At 41.4% G+C, this 23,942-nt stretch overlaps 1 protein-coding gene across 1 annotated transcript in view; it reads right to left on the minus strand.

The window, feature by feature from the left end:
• Positions 1 to 23,942, minus strand: part of LOC134342830 (cadherin-4-like) — a 781,531-nt gene that overhangs the window by 681,608 nt on the left and 75,981 nt on the right. The window lies entirely within an intron of this gene.

Here is a 23,942-nt window from a genome sequence, read left to right on the forward strand (position 1 = left end):
GTAAAAGAGATTAAGGGAATGGAAGACAGAAGGTACTGCAACTGCTGATAACCTGAAATAAAGGGAATTTGAAAATACTGAACAAGACACAAAACAGGTACAGAGAGAAAACAAAGTTAACATCACCAAGTGGTGACTCTGATCCTGTATCAGTTCTGACACAATTATGAAGTTTTTGTATTCGGTGTCAGATCTCAAAGGCTGTAATGTTCCCTGATTGAAGATGAGGGATTGTTCCAAGTTTAAATAGGGCTTTCTTGGAATGGTGTGGGAAGCCAGAGGACAGAAGCGGTGGGATGTGTGGAAATTGAGTCACCCCTTAGATCTGCAAATCAGTTGTCTAGCCTTTGTTTCTTCAACTGAGACCATATCATAAGTATGGAGCATAATACTTTAACTTGAAGAAAGTGTAAGTGCTAATGCGTCTTGTTTGAATCCCTGTAAAGTGGGAAGAGAAGAGGTGAGGGGAAAGTGGTTGCATTTTCCATGGCTCTATGCAAAAGGGAGAACTGGTGATCCCGGAGAGGCAGGACAGAAGTAGACACAGCTGGTGAAATCGTGGCGAATGTGGGAGAAATTATTTTCAGTTGATTGTGGAGATTCGTAGGCTGGAAGGCAAGGATAAAAGGAACCTACCTTTGCACAGTACGGGAAGAAAAAGGCTAAGGATCAAATGCTGGAAATGAAATAGAGGGTCAGTACGATTCAGCAGAGTAATAGACTCTGCAATCCACCATACCCATCTTGACAATCAAGTACACATCTGAACTAAGCTCATTGCTTGTTATTTCCTCAAACAATTCCAACAGATTTAGAGTCGTAGAGTGTTAGAAAACTACAGCACAGAAAAATGTCCTTTGGCAATCTAGCCTATGCCAAGCCAATTAAACTGCCTACACCCATCAACCTGCAGCTGGACCATAGCCTTCCGTAGTCCTCCCATCCATGTACCTATCCAAACGTATCTTAAACGTTGAAATCAAAATCACATTCACCACTTGTGCTGGCAGCTCATTCCACACTCTCATCACCCTCTGAGTGAAGAAGCTTCATTTCAATTTCCCCTTAAACTTTTCCCCTTTCAGCCTTACCCCATGACCTCTAGTCGCACCTAATCTCTGTGAAATGCCTGCTTGCATTCACCCTATCTATACCCCTCATAAATTTTATATACCTCTATCAAATCTCCCCTCAATCTTTTTTTATTCTCGGAATTAAATTTTCAACCTATTCAATATTTCCTGAACTCAGGTCCTCCAGTCCCAGCAACATCCTCGTAAATTTTCTCTGTACTCTTTCAATCTTATTAAGAACTTTCTTGTAGATAGGTGACCAAAACTGCACACAATACTCCAAATTAGGACACAACAACATTTTATATATCTTCAACATAACATCCTAATGCCTGTACTCAGTATTTTAATCTAAGGCCAATATGCTGAAAGCTTTCATTATGACGCTATCTACCTGTGATGCCACTTGCAAGGAATTATGAACCTGTGTTCCCTGATCTCTTTGTTCTACTGCACTCCTCAGTGTCCTACCTCTCACAGTGCAAGACCTACCCGAGCTAGTCTTCCCAAAATACAACACCACACACTTGCCTGCATTAAACTCCACCTGCAATTTTTCACCCCATTTTTCAGCTAGTCCAGATCCCACTGTAAGCTCTGATAGTCTTCCTCATTGTCCACTAAATCCCCAATCTTGGTTTCATCCACAAATTTGCTGGTCCAATTAACTACAATATCATCCAGATCATTGACATAGATGACAAACAAGAAGGGACCTAGCACCAATCCCTGCAGCACTCCACTAGTCACAGACCTCCAGTCAGAGAGGCAACCATCTACTACCACTCTCTGGCTTCACCCACAAAGCCAATGTCTAATCCAATTTACTGCCTCATCTTGCCTGTCAAGCAACTGGATTTTCTTGACCAACCTCCTATGCAGGACCTTGTCAAATGCTTTCCTGAAGTTCATGTAGACAACATCCACTTCCTTGCCTTCAACTTTCCTGGTAACTTCCTCGATAAACTCTATAAGATTGGTTAAACACGGCCTATCACACACAAAGCCATGCTGCCTATCCCTCATCAGTCCCTATCTAAACAAATACTCATACATCCAGTCCCTTAGTATAGTTCCAATAACCTTCCCAGTACTGATGTCAGGTTCACTGGCCTATAATTTCCTGGTTTAATCTTAGAGCCTTTCTTAAACAGTGGAACAACGCTAGCTATCCTCCAATCGCCCTGCACCTCACCTATTACTAAGGATGATTTAAATATTTCTGCTAGGGCCCCTGCGATTTCTGCACTTACCTCCCACAGGCTCTCAGGGAATACTTTGTCAGGCCCAGGGAATGTGTCCAACCAAATTTTCCTCAAGAGCACAAACACCTACTCCTCTGTAATCTGTATCAGGTTCATGACCTTTGTGCTGCTTTGCCTCACATCTGTAGACTATGTCCCAAGTAAATACAGATGCAAAAGATCTATTTAAGATCTTCCCCATCTCTTTTGGCTCCATGCAGAGTACTATTGTGATCTTCCAGCAGATCAATTTTGTCCCTTGCAATCCTTTTGCGCTTAACATATCTGTAAAAGCCCTCAGGACTCTCCTTCACCTTGTTTGCTATAGGAACCGCATGCCTTCTTTTAGCTCCTCCACCTTGCCCCAATTACTTTCTCAAGTATTCTCCTGCATTTCTTATACTCCCCAAATACTTCATTTGTCTCCACCTGCCCATACCTGCTATGCACCTCCTTTTTTCCCTAGCCATGGCCTCAATATCTCTCAAAAATCCAGGTTCCCTAAACCTGTTATCCCTGCCTTCTATTCTGACAGGCACATACAAGCTTTGTACTCTCAAAATTTCACTTCTGAACGTCTCCCACTTACCAAATACACCCGTGCCAGAAAAAGCCTGTCCCAATCCATACTTGCTAGATGCTTTCTGCTACCATCAAAATTGGCCTTTCTCCAATTTAGAATCTCAGCCTGAGGACCAGATCCATTCTTTTCCACAATTACCTTGAAACTAATGGCATTATAATCACTTGATGCAGCGTTTCCCCAACACAAACTTTTGCACCTGACCAGTCTCATTCCTTAGTAGGAAATCAAGCATTACACACTTTCTTTTTAGGACTTCTATGCACTGATTTAAGGAAACTTTCCTGAAAACATTTGACAAACTCTACCCGATTCAGTCCTTTGACAGTATGGGAGTCCCAATCAATATGTGAAAAGTTAAAATCACCAATTATCACACCTAATGTTTCTTGCAACAGTCTGTGATCTCTCTACAAATTTGCTCCTCTAACGAATAAATTCTTCTTGGGCTTCAAGCTGGGTACCAATATTGATTATAAGCAATGTTTGAATAACAAATTTTATCATCTCCTTCAGGGATGAAGCCTGGGTAAATCTAGTCCAGTGATACTTATATCCCTGTAGTTCATCCCTTCTGATTGGGTTTGTCCTCATCCAATCAGGTTTCCACTCTCCCAACTTGCTTATAATCAAATTCCAGTTCTTACTTAGAGCAAGACCTTCACTTTTATTTAAATTATTTTCCTCTAGTTTTATTGCAATGGCTTCCTTTACCAGGTGGTCCCAAAAGCCATTACATGGCACAGTAGTTTTATGCCTTTAGAGTCAATCCTACGCCCACTGCGAATGCTGTGTTCTGCTACCACCGATTTCTCCAAGTTACCCAAATAGATGCACCTCCCGTGCTCCTTGATGCAGGAATCCACCAGGCATCCTGTCTGGCCAATATATGCGGCTCCACATTCACAGGGAATCCTGCAAATGCCAGCCCACCTAACTCTCAGGTCACCTTTGACACACATAAGCTATGACTTAAGCTTCCTTACGGGTTTATGGATGGTATTAATCCAGTATTTCTGGTTTGCTTTTGATCCTCTAACTCCCCCGGACTGCTGGAGGGTCTATAATATAACCCAATTAACATGGTCATACCTTCTTTTATTCCTCAGTTCAACTCAAAGTCGCACAAGATGAGTTCTCCTGTCTGTCCTGACTTAGCACTGCCGTAACATTTTCCCTGATCTCCCTTCCCCTCTGATCTCTCACTCTTTGTCATGTCTAAAACAACGGAACCCCAATATATTGAACTGCTAGTCCTGCACCTCCTGTAACTAAGTCTCACCAATGCCTACAATATCATAATTCCATGTGTTGATCCATGCCCTCAGCTCAATTGTCTTCCCTACAATACTTCTTCCATCAAAAATATATAAAGGCATCCGTCAGTCTCATGAGACCATGGATTTGCGCCTTAGAAGGTTTCCAGGGCGCAGGCCTGGGCAAGGTTGTATGGAAGACCAGCAGTTGCTCATGCAAGTCTTCCCTCTCCACGTCACCGATGTTGTCCAAGGGAAGGGCATTAGGACCCATACAGCTTGGCACTGGTGTCATCGTAGAGCAATGTGTGGTTAAGTGCCGTGCTCAAGGACACAACACACTGCCTCAGCCGAGGCTCAAACTAGCAACCTTCAGATCACTAGACGAACACCTTAACCACTTGGCCACGCGCCAACACTAAAAATATATGCAACACTGAACATTAGTCGCACCATACTCAAGCATTTGATTCCTGGCTTTTGTTTGAGGTCTTAACAACATCTGGTTCCACAACCACTCCACTAACTATTCCGGCACTCTGGTTCCCATACCCCACACCATGCAGTACTAGCAAACCTTCCTGCTCGGATATTAGTCTCCCTCCAGTTCAGCTGCAAACTGCCTCTTCTGTACAGGTCTCAACTTCCCTGGAACAGTCCAATGATCCAAAAATCTGGAGACTGCCCCCCGCCCCCCGTACAACAACTCCTTATCCACTTGTTAAACTGTATGATCTTCCTAGTTCTGGCCTAACTAGCATGTGACATAGGTAGCAATCCTGAGATCATAACGCAGGAGGTCCTGTCCTTTAACTTAGCAGCTAACTCCCTATGCAGTACCCTGAGACCACATCCTGAACAATCGACTCCAACATCTTTCCAACTACTGAGATCAGACTAGCCAGCCTATAATTTCCTATCTTCTGCCTCACTCCCTTCTTGAAGACTGGAGTGACATTTGCAATTTTCCAGTCCTCAGAAACAATACCAGAATCAATTCATTCTTCAAAGATCATTGCTATTGCCTTCACAATCTCCTCAACTACTTCGTTCAGAACCCTGGCGTGCAGTCCATCTGATCTAGTTCACTTATCCACCTTCAGAACTTTCTGTTTTCCTTCTCCCTAGTCATAACAAATGTACTCACTTCTGCCCCTGACACACTCGAATTTCCAGCACACTCCTAGCATCTTCCACAGTGAAGACTGAAGCAAAATATTCAGTTCATCTGCCAAACCCTTGTCGACCATTACTACCTCTCCACCATCATTTTCCAGCTGTCTGATATTTACTCTTTCCTCTCTTTTATTCTTTACTTATCTCAAAAAAATGTATCCTCTTTGATATTAATTAGCTAGCTTATCTCTTTTCCTTCCCTATGGCATTTCTAGTTGCCTTCTGCTGGTTTTTAAAAGTTTTCCAATCCTCTACCTTGCCACTAATTTTTGCTCAATTATATGCCCTCTCTTTTGCTTTTATGCTCTCTATGACTTCCCTTGTAAGCCACAGTTGTGTAATCCTGCCTTTAGAATACTACTACTTCTTTGGGATTCAGCTGTCCTGCACCTTCCGAATTGCTCACAGAAACTCCAGCCAATCTGCTCTGCCATTATCCTTGCTAGTATCCCTGTGCAATCAATGTTGACAAGTTCCTCCCTCATGCCTCTGCAATTTCGAATACTCCAATGTCATACCGAAACACCTGACTTTAGTCTCTCCCTCTCAAATTACAGGGTGAATTCTATCATATTATGATCACAGCCTCCTTAGGGTTCCTTTACTTTAAGCTCCTTAATTAAATTCAGTGCATTGCATAACACTCCATCCAGAATGGCTGGGCTCAACCAGAAGCTGCCTAAAAAGCCATTTCACAGGCATTCTACAAATTCTCTCTCCTGTGATCCAGTATCAATCTTTTGACATGCCTTTTCTAATTCCATTGTAATTTGTAGCCCACATCCTGGCTACTGTTAGAATGACTGTATATCATCAAGTCCTTGAACCCTTGCAGTTCCTTAGCTCTACCCACAAGGATTCTGCACCTCTTTCTAAGGATTGGATTTTATTTTTTTTTTGCCACACTACCACCTCTATCTACCTGCCTGTCTGTTCGATACAAATTATACCCTTGGATGTTATGTTTCCAACTATAACCTTCTTTCAGCCACAATTCAGTGACACCCGCAATGTCGCACCTGACAATCTCTAACTGTGCTGTATATTACACTTTCAGTCCTGTATTTTTCACCCTTTTTGATTTAGTCCCCATTTTGCACTGCAACTCATCCCACTTACTACAATTTTTTTCCAATCATCTGGCTGTCTGTCCTGATAGTCTCACTACACATTGTCTGTTTGTAAGCCAACAGCCCTGTCCTCAACAGCGGTATCACTGGTTTCCATCCCCTGCCAAATTAGTTTAAACCCTCCCCAATAGCTCAAGCAAACCTGCCCACAAAGGTGTGGTCTCCCTTGGGTTCAGGTGTAGCCCATCATTTTGAACAGGTCAGACCTTCCCCAGAAGAGATCCCAATGATCCAGAGATGTGAAACTGCACCAGTTCCTCAGCCACGCATTCATCTGCCAATTCGTTCTATTCTTACGGTCTCTGGCATGTGGCACAGGCAACAATCGAGAAATTGCTACCTTGGAGGTCCTGCTTTTCAGTTTTGTACCTTGGTTCCTAATTTAGTAAAGATGCCACTGAGTGTATATTGTCTTGTCATAAACATCACTTCCATCTGCTTTGTCCTGTCCATGCCTTCTCTACCTGCTCTGCAACTTAAAAGCAACTTTTCTATCTCACCAACTTGTAGAGTCTCTATCCCAAACTATTAGCACTGTTCATCCTTCCCCAGATGTCATGCAACCTACTGAGTGGTCCCAACATCATCTTATTCTCTTAAATTTCAGACTTCCAGCATCACCAGGTTTTGTTTGACTCTTATGGGGAAGAGGAAATCATAGCCTAGGAAGAAAGACTTCTCGGAAATACATGTGTGGAAAGCATTCTCATCAGAATAAATACAATAGAACTGGAGAAATTAGGAGAATGGAGTCAGATCCTTTCAGAGAAAGGGGGAGGAGATGAAGTCACAATGACTCAGCAGACTGTAGAAAGGATATTATTGCTAATGCTCTTCATAAGATGGAAATAATGTCAAGAATCAGAAGTCAAAAATGGACCATATGAAAATAAGAGCTGGATGGATATTAACAGCGAAGATGGAGGCCTGTGCCTTCTGTACAAGTTCAGAAACCAGCATCATAGTCATCAACATACCAAAAGAAGAGCAGAGAGAGAAGACCCGATTAAGAGTGCTCCCTATACCCCTTAGGGAGATGGGTATAGTTTGGACCCATGTGTGCAAATGCATTTTTACTTTGGCAAGCGAGAGAGTGAATAAATAGAGTTGAAAACGAAATTGCTCAAAGTGAGAGCAAATTTATCCAGACAAAAGGATGAGCGAAGAAAATAGCAAATAGCTCTCAGGACATGCTTCTCTGAGCCAGAGATGCAGAGGAAACTAGGCATCCATGGTGAAAGTGAGCTGGCTGAGACCAGGAACCTGTCAAAGTGGAAAAGTGATCAGAGGCATCACAAAGCAAAGGAGAAATGTTAAAGCAGGAAGAAGCAAGCTCTGCAAGAAGTAAGAGCAGATTAGAAGCAATTATATGATGAAGTGTAATCTGCTTCTTGATTTTGAAGGAGATAAAATCAGCCAAGTAGGTTAGATGGGTCATGAAGCTAGGGGGAAGATCTGGAAGAAACCTTAAGTTTCACCTTCTATGTGTTTGAAGTGTTGAATTGGCTGTATGAGATGGACAAGTCTGGGACTAAAATCTTCAGCTAGGGTAGAAGGGAATGCAGTATTTTGATTGTAGAGTAAGAAGCCCTGTGAACAACTGACGAAGATTTTAATTTAAATTATAATACAAATCTTTATTGTACTTTTACAGAACAAATTGGTAAATTTGTACTGTTTTAATAATTAAAATTTAATTCATAAAGCAATGAATATTTTAAAATCAATAATGAGTAGGTGGTTGGATCAAAAATCCAGACAGATAAAGTCTCTCTGACTGATAAGAGCTGTAAAATAATTTCAAGCAAATTATGTTGTCAAACACAAAAAACATCATTCATAATTCCCTGCATTTTAAATGAGAAAATCATTATGGTTTCATGTTGATATTGTTTGGAAGCTATTGCAACAGAAATAACGATAATATTAGATATGGTGACAAGTACCTATTTACATGTGGTTAAAACATGTTTCAGACATGGATTGCCATAAGCTATTCAGATACTCAAGCAAGACATTCTCAGGCAGCCGCTATACAGGGAAATAAACCACAATATGTTAGGCAAGACCTTTACTTAGGGCTGGAAAGGGAGCAGACGCCGAATTTGCCGGGCTCATGAAGGACCTCAGTCCGAAAAACCAACTGATATCTCCTCTCCATAGACGCTACCTGACTTGCTGAGTTCCTCCAGCATTTTGTGCAGTTTGCTCAAGGTTTTCAGCATCTTCAGAATCCTGTTTATAATTTAGATATTCACTCTGGCTTTTCCTTCAAAAGCTGTGTAACATGAACAAAAGTATTCAAATCTTTTTAACGATTTAAGGAACTGCTAAGGATAAATGAGGCCTTGAGCACGATCTTTACTTCAGATTTACTTTAGCTTCAAATATCTCAAATTGCAACAAAGGCTATATAACAGGACATATGGTTTAGACTAGCTATTGATGAATGAGTCAAGTCTTTTAGAATTTAATATTCCCATCTCCACTTGAACAATGAATAGATTACTCATGCAACAGACACATCAGAATGTCTCACTGAGGGAATGGTTATTAATTATGGTGTCGACATTATACTTACTACAGCACTACTTGAGTAAGTTCCAAATTCTAGAGGGCTTTCAGGGGACTTCTATTTTATGGGAAATGTGAATTGGTCTGGCCTCTACAACCATAGAGAGTCTTGTTACTATTCCCATTTCCTTGCTGTAGGATAACACTTGCTTCATTACTTTGCTCTGCATTGATCACAAGGGATTGAAAGGTCATCCAGGGAGCTTTAACTAAATTCTTTGTGATGTCAGCACAAAGTGGCAAATGAAGCATGCAGCACATATTTGATCCAAGCATACTTTCACCATTACACAACAAGGCAATAAAATTTCTATCGTTTTCCTTCATTAAAGTTCTGCTTTTCACTATAATAGAATACAAAAATTTAAATGATCATATCTGCAAATGAATTTTCCCCCCATGATTTATGTCTTTTTCCCTGATCAGATAAAAAAAACAATATCCATTATATTGTTTTAAAGACTTCTTATTTTCTCCTATAAGAAAGGTAGTGTAAACCACCAGGTTGAGACAACCAGAATGAATTCTCATTTTCAATTGCAGTTTGCATGAAAGATTTTTTTTAATGTTGATAATTAGCTTTTATAGTGGTGGTTGCCATCACACCTAGTTTGAAATTTAAATTATGTCCAACATAATTATGATATAGTTGGGATCACAGAGACATGGCTCCAGGGTGACCAGGGATGGGAGCTCAACGTTCAGGGATATTCAATATTCAGGAGGGATAGACACGAAGGAAGGGGAGGTGGGGTGGCGTTGCTGGTTAAAAAAGAGATTAACGCAATAGAAAGGAAGGACATAAGCCGGGAAGATGTGGAATCGATATGGGTAGAGCTGCGTAACACTAAGGGGCAGAAGACGCTGGTGGGAGTTGTGTACAGGCCACCTAACAGTAGTAGTGAGGTCGGAGATGGTATTAAACAGGAAATTAGAAATGTGTGCAATAAAGGAACAGCAGTTATAATGGGTGACTTCAATCTACATGTAGACTGGGTGAACCAAATTGGTAAAGGTGCTGAGGAAGAGGATTTCTTGGAATGTATGTGGGATGGTTTTTTGAACCAACATGTCGAGGAACCGACTAGAGAGCAGGCTATTCTGGACTGGGTTTTGAGCAATGAGGAAGGGTTAATTAGCGATCTTGTCGTGAGAGGCCCCTTGGGTAAGAGTGACCATAATATGGTGGAATTCTTCATTAACATGGAGAGTGACGTAGTTAATTCAGAAACAAAGGTTCTGAACTTAAAGAGGGGTAACTTTGAAGGTATGAGACATGAATTAGCTAAGATAGACTGGCAAATGACACTTCAAGGATTGACGGTGGATATGCAATGGCAGGCATTTAAAGGTTGCATGGATGAACTACAACAATTGTTCATCCCAGTTTGGCAAAAGAATAAATCAAGGAAGGTAGTGCACCCGTGGCTGACAAGAGAAATTAGGGATAGTATCAATTCCAAAGAAGTAGCATACAAATTAGCCAGAGAAAGTGGCTCACCTGAGGACTGGGAGAAATTCAGAGTTCAGCAGAGGAGGACAAAGGGCTTAATTAGGAAGGGGAAAAAAGATTATGAGAGAAAACTGGCAGAGAACATAAAAACGGACTGTAAAAGCTTTTATAGATATGTAAAAAGGAAAAGACTGATAAAGACAAATGTAGGTCCCCTGCAAACAGAAACAGGTGAATTGATTATGGGGAGCAAGGACATGGCAGACCAATTGAATAATTACTTTGGTTCTGTCTTCACGAAGGAGGACATAAATAATCTTCCAGAAATAGTAAGGGACAGAGGGTCCAGTGAGATGGAGGAACTGAGCGAAATACATGTTAGTAGGGAAGTGGTGTTAGGTAAATTGAAGGGATTGAAGGCAGATAAATCCCCAGGGCCAGATGGTCTGCATCCCAGAGTGCTTAAGGAAGTGGCCCAAGAAATAGTGGATGCATTAGTGATAATTTTTCAAAACTCGTTAGATTCTGGACTAGTTCCTGAGGATTGGAGGGTGGCTAATGTAACCCCACTTTTTAAAAAAGGAGGGAGAGAGAAACCGGGGAATTATAGGCCGGTTAGCCTAACGTCGGTGGTGGGGAAACTGCTGGAGTCAGTTATCAAGGATGTGATAACAGCACATTTGGAAAGCGGTGAAATGATCGGACAAAGTCAGCATGGATTTGTGAAAGGAAAATCATGTCTGACGAATCTCATAGAATTTTTTGAGGATGTAACTAGTAGAGTGGATAGGGGAGAACCAGTGGATGTGGTATATTTGGATTTTCAAAAGGCTTTTGACAAGGTCCCACATAGGAGATTAGTGTGCAAACTTAAAGCACACGGTATTGGGGGTAAGGTATTGGTGTGGGTGGAGAATTGGTTAGCAGACAGGAAGCAAAGAGTGGGAATAAACGGGACCTTTTCAGAATGGCAGGCGGTGACTAGTGGGGTACCGCAAGGCTCAGTGCTGGGACCCCAGTTGTTTACAATATATATTAATGACTTGGATGAGGGAATTAAATGCAGCATCTCCAAGTTTGCGGATGACACGAAGCTGGGTGGCAGTGTTAGCAGTGAGGAGGATGCTAAGAGGATGCAGGGTGACTTGGATAGGTTGGGTGAGTGGGCAAACTCATGGCAGATGCAATTTAATGTGGATAAATGTGAAGTTATCCACTTTGGTGGCAAAAATAGGAAAACAGATTATTATCTGAATGGTGGCCGATTAGGAAAAGGGGAGGTGCAACGAGACCTGGGTGTCATTATACACCAGTCATTGAAAGTGGGCATGCAGGTACAGCAGGCGGTGAAAAAGGCGAACGGTATGCTGGCATTTATAGCGAGAGGATTCGAGTACAGGAGCAGGGAGGTACTACTGCAGTTGTACAAGGCCTTGGTGAGACCACACCTGGAGTATTGTGTGCAGTTTTGGTCCCCTAATCTGAGGAAAGACATCTTTGCCATAGAGGGAGTACAAAGAAGGTTCACCAGATTGATTCCTGGGATGGCAGGTCTTTCATATGAAGAAAGACTGGATGAACTGGGCTTGTACTCGTTGGAATTTAGAAGATTGAGGGGGGATCTGATTGAAACGTATAAGATCCTAAAGGGATTGGACAGGCTAGATGCAGGAAGATTGTTCCCGATGTTGGGGAGGTCTAGAACGAGGGGTCACAGTTTGAGGATAGAGGGGAAGCCTTTTAGGACCGAGATTAGGAAAAACTTCTTCACACAGAGAGTGGTGAATCTGTGGAATTCTCTGCCACAGCAAACTGTTGAGGCCAGTTCATTAGCTATGTTTAAAAGGAAGTTAGATATGGCCCTTGTGGCTACAGGGGTCAGGGGGTATGGAGGGAAGGCTGGGTTCTGAGTTGGATGATCAGCCATGATCATAATAAATGGCGGTGCAGGCTCGAAGGGCCGAATGGCCTACTCCTGCACCTATTTTCTATGTTTCTATGTTTCTATAAGCTATTTACATCAGAATTCCTTTTTCTTCCCGAAATGCAGGTCGTCTTCATGATACTTTAGAAACTTACCATTCACTTGGGTGAATTAGGGATAAAAATAAGCTGACAGAAGTACATGCTTTGTTTAAATGTTACTGAGAAATAAGCTAAAAAGCTTTGTTTTATAAAGAATTCATTACCAGAGCTTTCTGGTACTGAGTGTGGGTGTTCAGAAGCTGTTTTCCTTGACTAGAAAGACTAAAATTAAAGTGGCAGACTATCAAGACAAGGGGTTGTTACTTAGGACTGACACCAAGAGGAATCTCTTTATATTGAGGGTTTGAATGTTAGTGCTGGTGTTTTACTACCTTTAAAAAAGTGGTTGTTCAGTCATTTGATATTTTCAGAACAAAGATAGGTTGATTTTTGGAAATAGGAAAATCAAATGTTAAAACAAATTGGAGGCAGCCATGAGCTTGCTGAATGGCAGACCAGGCTTCAGGTACTGGAAGATTTAGTCATGCTTTTATACTCTAAAAATTATGCATTAGACACTGTTGCTAAATATCACAAAATAAGCAAAGCATTCAGCACAGGTTGAAAACTGTGAACAACAGGAATTCTGCAGATGCTGGAAATTCAAGCAACATACATCAAAGTTGCTGGTGAACGCAGCAGGCCAAGCAGCATCTGTAGGAAGAGGTGCAGTCGACGTTTCAGGCCGAGACCCTTCGTCAGGACTAACTGAAGGAAGAGTGAGTAAGGGATTTGAAAGTTGGAGGGGGAGGGGGAGATCCAAAATGATAGGAGAAGACAGGAGGGGGAGGGATAGAGCCGAGAGCTGGACAGGTGATAGGCAAAAGGGGATACGAAAGGATCATGGGACAGGAGGTCCGGGAAGAAAGACAAGGAGGGGGGGGATGACCCAGAGGATGGGCAAGAGGTATATTCAGAGGGACAGAGGGAGAAAAAGGAGAGTGAGAGAAAGAATGTGTGCATAAAAATAGTAACAGATGGGGTACAAGGGGGAGGTGGGGCCTTAGCGGAAGTTAGAGAAGTCGATGTTCATGCCATCAGGTTGGAGGCTACCCAGACGGAATATAAGGTGTTGTTCCTCCAACCTGAGTGTGGCTTCATCTTTACAGTAGAGGAGGCCGTGGATAGACATGTCAGAATGGGAATGGGATGTGGAATTAAAATGTGTGGCCACTGGGAGATCCTGCTTTCTCTGGCGGACAGAGCGTAGATGTTCAGCAAAGCGGTCTCCCAGTCTGCATCGGGTCTCGCCAATATATAAAAGGCCACATCGAGAGCACCGGACGCAGTATATCACCCCAGTCGACTCACAGGTGAAGTGATGCCTCACCTGGAAGGACTGTTTGGGGCCCTGAATGGTGGTAAGGGAGGAAGTGTAAGGGCATGTGTAGCACTTGTTCCGCTTACACGGATAAGTGCCAGGAGGGAGATCAGTGGGGAGGGATGGGAGGGACGAATGGACAAGGGAGTCGTGTAGGGAGCGATCCCTGCGGAATGCAGGGGGGGGGGAGGGAAAGATGTGCTTAGTGGTGGGATCCCGTTGGAGGTGGCGGAAGTTACGGAGAATAATATGTTGGACCCGGAGGCTGGTGGGGTGGTAGGTGAGGACCAGGGGAACCCTATTCCTAGTCGGGTGGTGGGAGGATGGAGTGAGAGCAGATGTACGTGAAATGGGGGAGATGCGTTTAAGAGCAGAGTTGATAGTGGAGGAAGGGAAGCCCCTTTCTTTAAAAAAGGAAGACATCTCCCTCGTCCTAGAATGAAAAGCCTCATCCTGAGAGCAGATGCGGCGGAGACGGAGGAATTGCGAGAAGGGGATGGCGTTTTTGCAAGAGACAGGGTGAGAAGAGGAATAGTTCAGATAGCTGTGAGAGTCAGTAGGCTTTTCGTAGAGATCAGTGGATAAGCTGCCTCCAGAGACAAAGACAGAAAGATCTAGAAAGGGGAGGGAGGTGTCGGAAATGGACCAGGTAAACTTGAGGGCAGGGTGAAAGTTGGAGGCAAAGTTAATAAAGTCAACGAGTTCTGCATGCGTGCAGGAAGCAGCGCCAATGCAGTCGTCGATGTAGCGAAGGAAAAGTGGGGGACAGATACCAGAATAGGCACGGAACACTATGAAAACTGTGAGCTTGATTATAATAGAAAATTACATTGTCCTGCTACTGGTAAAAGCTAGGTTAATACTAATGAAGAAAACACCCCCTTCATGGGTAAGGAAATTCAATGAAAAAGAGTGCTGACAGTGTATGCTCCACAGAATTGCTCAGAACTGATTTGAAATAGCCCATAATGTATAACTTCTTGGTTTCTGTCGCTCTTGCACCAGAATTACACTGCAAGAGCAGAAACAGTTTTCAATAGCACAGAATATCTACAAATTACTTTTTCCATCAATTAACCACATTAATTGCCAATGGTCCATTGGATGAAAAGGGTCAACTCAAAAGAGAGAAAAAAAAAATCAAAAAAGTGACGAATTTACAGTTTTAAGCCATCACAAACTAAAATATTAACACATGCATTCTTAACAGGGCCAGAATTTAACTGAAGCCTCTAATACAATGTTCAAACAAAAAGGAGTTGTGCATTCCTCTGAAATCTCACTACACAAAAACATTTAACTGAAGCACATAGCTCACAAATGCATCAGATTTTCCTCTCAACTCCTAACCAATAGGTGACTTCATTCCTTCAACGGTCCACTCAGTGTGTCTAACTGATCCACTATGGCCATTAATGTGACAACATAGTTGTTTAGACTGCAGCTACATTATCGCACAGCTGTGCTGAGATGAAACCACTGAGCCACAATGAATTATCACTTTCAACAAGTCATTTTTCAAGTGGGTGTGGAAAGTGAGGAAAAAATAAACCATATGTGCACCAGAAGGTTTACAATACCATGTCAAATTGAGCTGACCATGGCTATCTACTTCTTGATCAAGTTATCTCTGCTTTTCATGAATCAAATTAAAGCAGATTCTTCCAATTGTTTTCAGCCTTCTACAAACCATTTGTAGATGCTCACTTTGTTTGCAACCACTTATGGCAGACAACCATGGAAAATGTGTGCAGAGATTAAAAACACATCAGTTCACTACAGCCTTTCTTTTATGAAATCTCTAGAATGATTTACTAATCAACTACTTCTAAAGCACAAGAACCTAACAATTGTGCCCTTATGGTGGTTTCTTGCAACTCTTAGAACAGTCATTTTTCCATTCCAGAAGAATAATCAATTTTGCACAAGGCCATAGGAAAATTGTGTTTCATGGTAAAGATTCATTAGCACTCTCGCCAGGCACAAAAAGGTCTTAACATAAACTAATCAAGATCTTCAGCCAAAAACTTTCACTTGGCAGAACATGTACAGTATTTAACTTTCAAATATTTCTGTAATCTTGTTTTGGGAACACAAAAGTCTTAATATATGGCACAGCTAGTATGTTTCAGTAACTACAAATACTAGTCAACGCAGCCTTTTCTCAAAGTTGCAGAATTGTGGGTTTAAACAGCATACCAGGATTTGAGTACAATCACCATAGACCTAAGGAAATATGGTACCAACAGAAATTCTGGACTATTGGTCTCTTTTTCCATTGGTTTTAAATATCTCAAAATGCTTAAATTCATCATCCCTGAACATCCAACTAAAAATGTCAGATTTGCGATACTGTATTCCATAATTTTTCTTAACATGTTACTAAGTCTTAGCTACTTTGAATTGGCTTCCTGTGTAACTTCTAGAATTGACTTTAACATTCTATTAGTTGTTTTTAAGGCTCTCAGTGGTCTGGGACCACAGTACATCACAGAATCACTTTCATTTTATAGTTCTGCTCAATAGTTCTGCTCAAGCTTTTACGGCTTCTTCCACTGGTCTCTTAAATTTAAACAGTCGCCCTCAAAAGACAATTGGCAGGTCAGTCTTTTTGAACTATACTCCTAACTGTGGAACTCAATACCTAAAATTATAAGGGATGCAGACTCAGTTGACACTTGTGAACACCAGCTCAGAAGCTATTTATTTAACCTTGGTTTTAACTAACCTCTTTTTGTCTTTTATTTTTATAGTTGCACTTTATGCATTTTAAAGAACTTCAAACTACACCATCTGGATGAAAAGTGCTTTACAAATAAGTTGTTATTATTACTACTACAATGTCTGCAAGTGCAAAGAGGGCTACTTACTGACATAATCTTATAACACTGAAACAACTCAATATACAAAGTTTATTTCCCGTTACTGTTCAGTTAGAACTAAAACAGGAAAATGTTATTCTACGATGTGTTATTTCACTAGATGATAGTTGGAAGCAAGAATAGTAACACTTAAAAACCATGTGAACTTCAAATACAAAGTTACAAACATACTTAAAGCACACACCATTGGGCTAAAGGACAGCTTCTACCCCACAACTGCAAGACTATTGGACTCTTGACCTCACAATCCACTTCTTTATGGTCATGCACCTTATTGTCTGCTGGCACTCTTTCTGTGATTGCAACACTGTACAGTATTCTACATTCTATTATTGTGTTCCCTGTACTATCTCAATACACAGTTGCAATGAAATGAATGGATAGATAACAAGCAAAACAAAGTTTATCCCTCATCTTGGTACACATGACAATAATAAACCAAGAAAATACCAAAAATAAATTAAATTCAAATAAATATTAAGAAAGCAAAATGAATCTAAAACTGTGTTGCTATTTGGATCTAACCCAACAACACAATATCTATACCTTTTTTTTTAAATTAAAGAGCTTTATTTTAATACAGTTTTTCTTCATCTGCTTTCAGGTTACTGAACAAGTAAACTTGAAATCAGGACATCATTACACTGTTTGATGTGCTTTATGAAAGCTATTTTCTCAAAAGAAACATTAAATAAGAAATGCAATATCTCACAATCTGAATATTAAGGACTGCCCTCCATATTTGAACTGTTTACTGTGACTGACAACAAATCAGCTTCCAACAAGGGCCTCAAAATCCAAATTCTGAAAACTACATTAACCTCATATGCTTCAGTTCCTCTACTTAGTGCAATCATCCCCAAAGTTCTAATATGATCCCAAGGAAACATACACAATCCCAAGGAAACATACCCCTTTTTATTTACTATTAGTAAGTTTGGAAATGCCCATAGAAGCTATCCTTGCAGTATAAAGCTAAGATGTATCCTAAGTGTTATGATTAAAGATGAGCACACTCTTGAGAGTACCAAGAAAAGAAACTGGACAAACGTTTAATACAACCGAGCATGATTCTTTATACTTTATTGTCGCCAAACAATTGATACTAGAATGTACAATCATCACAGCGATATTTGATTCTGTGCTTCCCGCTCCCTGGATTACAAATATTAAATATTAAAAATAGTAAAAATTAGTAAATATTAAGAATTTAAATTATAAATCATAACTAGAAAACAGAAAAATGGAAAGTAGTCAAAAAAACCAAGAGGCAAGTCCGGATATTTGGGGGGTACGACCCAGATCCAGGTCAGGATCTGCTCAGCAGTCTTATCACAGTTGGAAAGAAGCTGTTCCCAAATCTGGCCGTACGAGTCTTCAAGCTCCTGAGCCTTCTCCCGGAGGGAAGAGGGACGAAAAGTGTGCTGGCTGGGTGGGTCGTGTCCTTGATTATCCTGGCAGCACTGCTCCGACAGCGTGCGGTGTAAAGTGAGTCCAAGGACGGAAGATTGGTTTGTGTGATGTGTTGCGCCATGTTCACAATCTTCTGCAGCTTCTTCCGGTCTTGGACAGGATAACTTCTATACCAGGTTGTGATGCACCCTAGAAGAATGCTTTCTACGGTACATCTATAAAAATTAGTGAGGGTTTTAGGGGACAGGCCAAATTTCTTTAGTTTTCTCAGGAAGTAAAGGCGCTGGTGGGCCTTCTTGGCAGTGGACTCTGCTTGGTTGAACCAAGTCAGGTCATTTGTAATATTGACCCCGAGGAACTTAAAGCTTTTGACCTGTTCCACTTGTGCACCACCGATGTAAATTGGGTTGTGCGGTCCGCTACTCCTTCTGAAGTCAACAACCAATTCCTTCGTCTTGCTGACGTTGAGGGATAGGTTATTGTCTTCGCACCATGCCACCAGGTTCTTAATCAAACTATGAGAAAGCTGCACTTGCAACATGCAATGGACACTAATGTATCCAATATTTTAGTAATATTTGAGTAATATTGCAAATATATTATTTGATTAAGCATCCTTTGTTGTGTACATAATTATTTATGGGTTATATAAAAGAAGTATGTGAATGGCATATGTTATTACGCCACCATGTCATATGTGAGCGCCTCACTAAAGAAAAACTAAGGACATAAGTATCATAGAACATAAAGTACTACAGTACAGTACAGGCCCATCGGCCCACAATGTTGTGCCGACCCTCAAACCCTGCCTCCCATATAAGCCCCCACCTTAAATTCCTCCATATACCTGTCTAGTAGTCTCTTAAACTTCACTAGTGTATCTGCCTCCACCACTATCCCTGGCTTTTGTGTTTTTCTTTTGATTAGTTTCTGGAGTTAAAAATCAGAACAGATACTGTGAAAAACTACAGTACAAGTGGAAAAGCATCTGATTAGATCCAAAGGTTATGGGCTCACATCTCGTGATGGACTCAAATTCATAAGGAATGATGACATTTCATCAAAATTCATAGGAGCCACATTTCAGTTAAGATGCTAAATCAAAGCCCATCTGCCACTTTTAAAATGGTAGCCATGCACACACTGTTTTCTGACCAACATTAAAGAACATTTCAACAAAGAGTAGATCTACTCTGCCAACCAGTGAGACAATGATTGATCTCCTACCTCAAAATCTACTTTCATATCAATCCCCACAGTCCTTTGGTCTTCAAAAATTTATTGATCTCAACCTTTAATACAACCAAGTATCCATAGTTACTACAATAGAGGACTGCAGAGGGTGCAAATGAAGACGTTTTCTTATTTCACTATGAAATGACTATTTATTCTGAGATGAACCTTGCTCCACCCCATTATAGATTCACCAACCTTACATCAGTTTCTCTACGACCCCACTCTCCTGAAAAACTACATTATTTGTTATTAGCACCTGAAAAACTCCAGTATCTATTATCTGCAAAAAGAAACTATTCAGCCCATAGTGGCACTTTATAAGTAATGCATTGTTCATAGAAGTCCTGATGAAAGAAGAAAGATGACGAAGCAGCAATGGGGCAGAGTTGCTTTCTGCAACCCCCTCCACCCATAAAAATGCTATTGAAGCCTAAGAGTAACATTATCAGCATATATTGTTGTGCCACAGGCTTTAATGTAACTGTCCAACTGCCTAAGCTTCTAACTGTCTGCCTGTGTACGGGCTGAATAGTTCCCTTTTGCCTATATCACAACCTTTCACCTGGATGCAGAGCAGCTTCCAGAAAAGTTAGAGGCTCAAACCCGAGCAACCAGGTAGATCTGGATTTGACAATTGTACCACTCTATCCAGATGCATCAGTGCTTAAAATTGCACTCTTTGCAGTGAATTATGAATGCAGCCTGTCCATTGTGCAAACCAGCCTCTTCTCTAATGACTCAATAAAAGCAACCACCATTAAAAAAAAACCACCCATAAGACATAGGAGCAGAATTAGGCCATTTAACAGATCGAGTCTACTCTGCCATTCATTATGGCTGATTCCAGGCCCTTCTCAATCCCATACACCTACCTTCTTGCCATACTCTTTGATGCCCTGACCAATCACGAAACTATCAACTTCCACCTTAAATATTCCCACAGACTTGGTCTCCACTGCAGTCTGTGCCAGAGAATGTCAGCCATTCCTCTATCTATGCCAGTATCTTTCCTGTCTTGCCATTGGATTTTATCTTGTTAAGCAGCCTCATGTGTGGCACCTTATCAAACACTTTCTGAAAATCCAAGTAAATGGCATCCACTGCCTCTCCTTTGTCCACCCTACTTGTTACTTCCTCAAAGAACCTCAAAAGATTGTCAAGAAAGATTTCTCTTTACAGGAACCATGCTGACATTGACTTCTTTTATCATTGGTTTCCAAGTACCCCAAAACCTTATCTTTAATAATACACTTCAACACTTTCCCAATCACTGTGGTTAGCTTAATTGGCCTATAATTTCCTTTCTTTTGCGTTTCTTCCTTCTTAAAGAGTGGAGCAACATTTGCAATCTTCCAGTCCTCCGGGACCCTGCCAGGATCAAGTGATTCTTGAAAGATTATGGTCAATGCATCTGTTATCTCTTCAGCAACTTCCCTCAGGACTCTGGGATGTTATCCATCTGGTCCCGGTGACTTATCCATCTTAATACCTTTCAATTTGCCTAGCACCTTTTCCTTCGTAATAGCAATAGCACTCACTCCTGCTCCCCCAGACTCACGACCTCTGACACACTGCTAGTATCTTCTACAGTGAAAACTGATGCAAAGTACCCATTTAGTTCATCTGCCATTTCTTTGCCCCCATTACTATCTCACTAGCATCATTTTCCAGTGGTCCAATATCAACTCTCAGCTCCCCTTTACTCTTTATATAACTGAAAAAACTTTTAGTATCTTGCTTTTTATTATTGGGTAGTCAGCCCTCATATTTCAGCCTTATAACTTCTTCAGTTGTCTTTTGTTGGATTTTAAAAGCTTCCCCATCATCCAACTTCTGATTCACTTTTGCTCCCATATATGCCCTTTCCTTGGGTTTTATGAAGTCCTTAACATCCCTTGTTAGCCACAGTTGCCTACCCCTACCATATGAGACAATTTCTTCTTTGGGACATATCTATCCTGAGCCTTGTGAATTCTTCCCAGAAACTGCAGCCATCTCTGCTCTGCCATCATCCCTGCCAGTATCCTCCTCCAATCCACCTGGGTAAGATCCTCTCTCATGCTTCTGTAATTCCCCCTATTCCACTGCGATACTGATACATCCGACATGCTTCTCCCTCTCAAATTGCAGTACGAATTCAATCATGTACGAATTCAATCATTACTGTCTCCTAAGTGTTCCTTTAAATTAAACTCCCTAATAAGAACAGTTTTTTTTACACAACACCCAATCCATGATAACCTTTCCCCTAGTAGGCTCAAGCATAAGCTGCATTAAAAAGCCAACCTAGTATTCAACAAATTCCCTCTCTTTCAATCTGTCACCAACCTTATTTTCCTAACCTCCTTGCATATTGAAGTCCCCCGTTACAATTGTGTCATTACCCTTATTACATACCTTTTCCAGCTCCCTTTGCAATCTCAACCCCACTTCTTGGCTACTTTTTGAAGGCCTATATGAATCCCATAATAGTTTTTTTTTACCCTTGCAGTGTCTTAACTCCACCCACAAAGATACAACAGTCTCTAACCCGATGTCACCTCCCACCTCTGTCATTCTCTCAGTTATAGAGTCATACAGCACAGAAACAGGCCCTTCGGCCCAACTCAATCACACTGACCAAGATGTCAATATCAGCTGGTCCCATTTACCTGTGTTGGGCCCTCTAAACCAGCGGTCCCCAACCACTGGGCCACGGACTGGTACCGGACCGCAAAGCATGTGCTACCGGGCCGCGAGGAAACAATACGATTTGGTGATATGAGTCAGCTGCACCTTTCCTCATTCCCTGTCACGCACTGTTGAGCTTGAACGCACTCGAGGTCATTACCCGCGCGTCATCTATGGCAGCACGGGAAGAAGATCAACTCCTTGAGCTTGCAAATGACAGTGGGCTGAAAAGTATGTTTGACATAACATCTCTGCCGGCATTCTGGATCAAAGTCAAGGCTAAATATCCTGAGATAGCCACGAAAGCACTGAAAACGTTGCTTTCCAACATATCTCTGCAATCAATGCAACGAAAATTAAATTGCGGAATAGACTGGACATAAGGAACCCCCTTTGAGTATCGCTGTCTCCCATCACCCCTCGATAGGACCGTCTTGTTGTAGGGAAACCAGCCCAGGACTCGCATTGATTCAGCGATATTGGTGTGTTGCAATGATTTTATATATTCATACGGGGAAAATATGTGCAGTGTGTTTAATATCCAAATGTTACTTAAAATGTTATGATGCTATTGACTTATATAACCATATAACAATTACAGCATGGAAACAGGCCACCTCTGCCCTTCTAGTCCGTGCCGAACGCTACTCTCACCTAGTCCCACCGACCTGCACTCAGCCCATAACCCTCCATTCTTTTCCTGTCCATATACCTATCCAATTTTTCTTCAAATGATAATATCGAACCTGCCTCTACCACTTCTGCTGGAAGTTCATTCAACACTTACTTCAAGCTCCCCTGTCCTCCCCGATAATTGATTTATCACCATATTCATGCGAGGAAAATATGCGCTGTGTGTTTAATATTAAATTTGTTAGATAAACCCTTTTAGAAATGAAATTGAGTGTATTAGTCACTTATCACCTATATTCCTTATATTAATTATTTCAACATAATTGTACAAGGGCTAAGAGAGTTGTAAAAGAGCGCCTGAAGGCTTTATGTGTCAATGCAAGGAGCATTCGTAATAAGGTGGATGAATTGAAAGTGCAGATTGTTATTAATGATTATGATATAGTTGGGATCACAGAGACATGGCTCCAGGGTGACCAGAGATGGGAGCTCAACGTTCAGGGATATTCAATATTCAGGAGGGATAGGCATGGGGGAAGGGGAGGTGGGGTGGTGTTGCTGGTTAGAGAAGAGATTAACGCAATAGAAAGGAAGGACATAAGCCGGGAAGATGTGGAATCGATATGGGTAGAGCTGCGTAACACTAAGGGGCAGAAGACGCTGGTGGGAGTTGTGTACAGGCCACCTAACAGTAGTAGTGAGGTCGGAGATGGTATTAAACAGGAAATTAGAAATGTGTGCAATAAAGGAACAGCAGTTATAATGGGTGACTTCAATCTACATGTAGACTGGGTGAACCAAATTGGTAAAGGTGCTGAGGAAGAGGATTTCTTGGAATGTATGCGGGATGGTTTTTTGAACCAGCATGTCGAGGAACCAACTAGAGAGCAGGCTATTCTGGACTGGGTTTTGAGCAATGAGGAAGGGTTAATTAGCGATCTTGTCGTGAGAGGCCCCTTGGGTAAGAGTGACCATAATATGGTGGAATTCTTCATTAATATGGAGAGTGACATAGTTAATTCAGAAACAAAGGTTCTGAACTTAAAGAGGGGTAACTTTGAAGGTATGAGACGTGAATTAGCTAAGATAGACTGGCAAATGACACTTAAAGGATTGACGGTGGATATGCAATGGCAAGCATTTAAAGGTTGCATGGATGAACTACAACAATTGTTCATCCCAGTTTGGCAAAAGAATAAATCAAGGAAGGGAGTGCACCCTTGGCTGACAAGAGAAATTAGGGATAGTATCAATTCCAAAGAAGTAGCATACA

This window comes from Mobula hypostoma, chromosome 2 (genome assembly GCF_963921235.1).
Source record: "Mobula hypostoma chromosome 2, sMobHyp1.1, whole genome shotgun sequence".
In the NCBI taxonomy this organism is placed as follows: Eukaryota; Metazoa; Chordata; class Chondrichthyes; order Myliobatiformes; family Myliobatidae; genus Mobula; species Mobula hypostoma.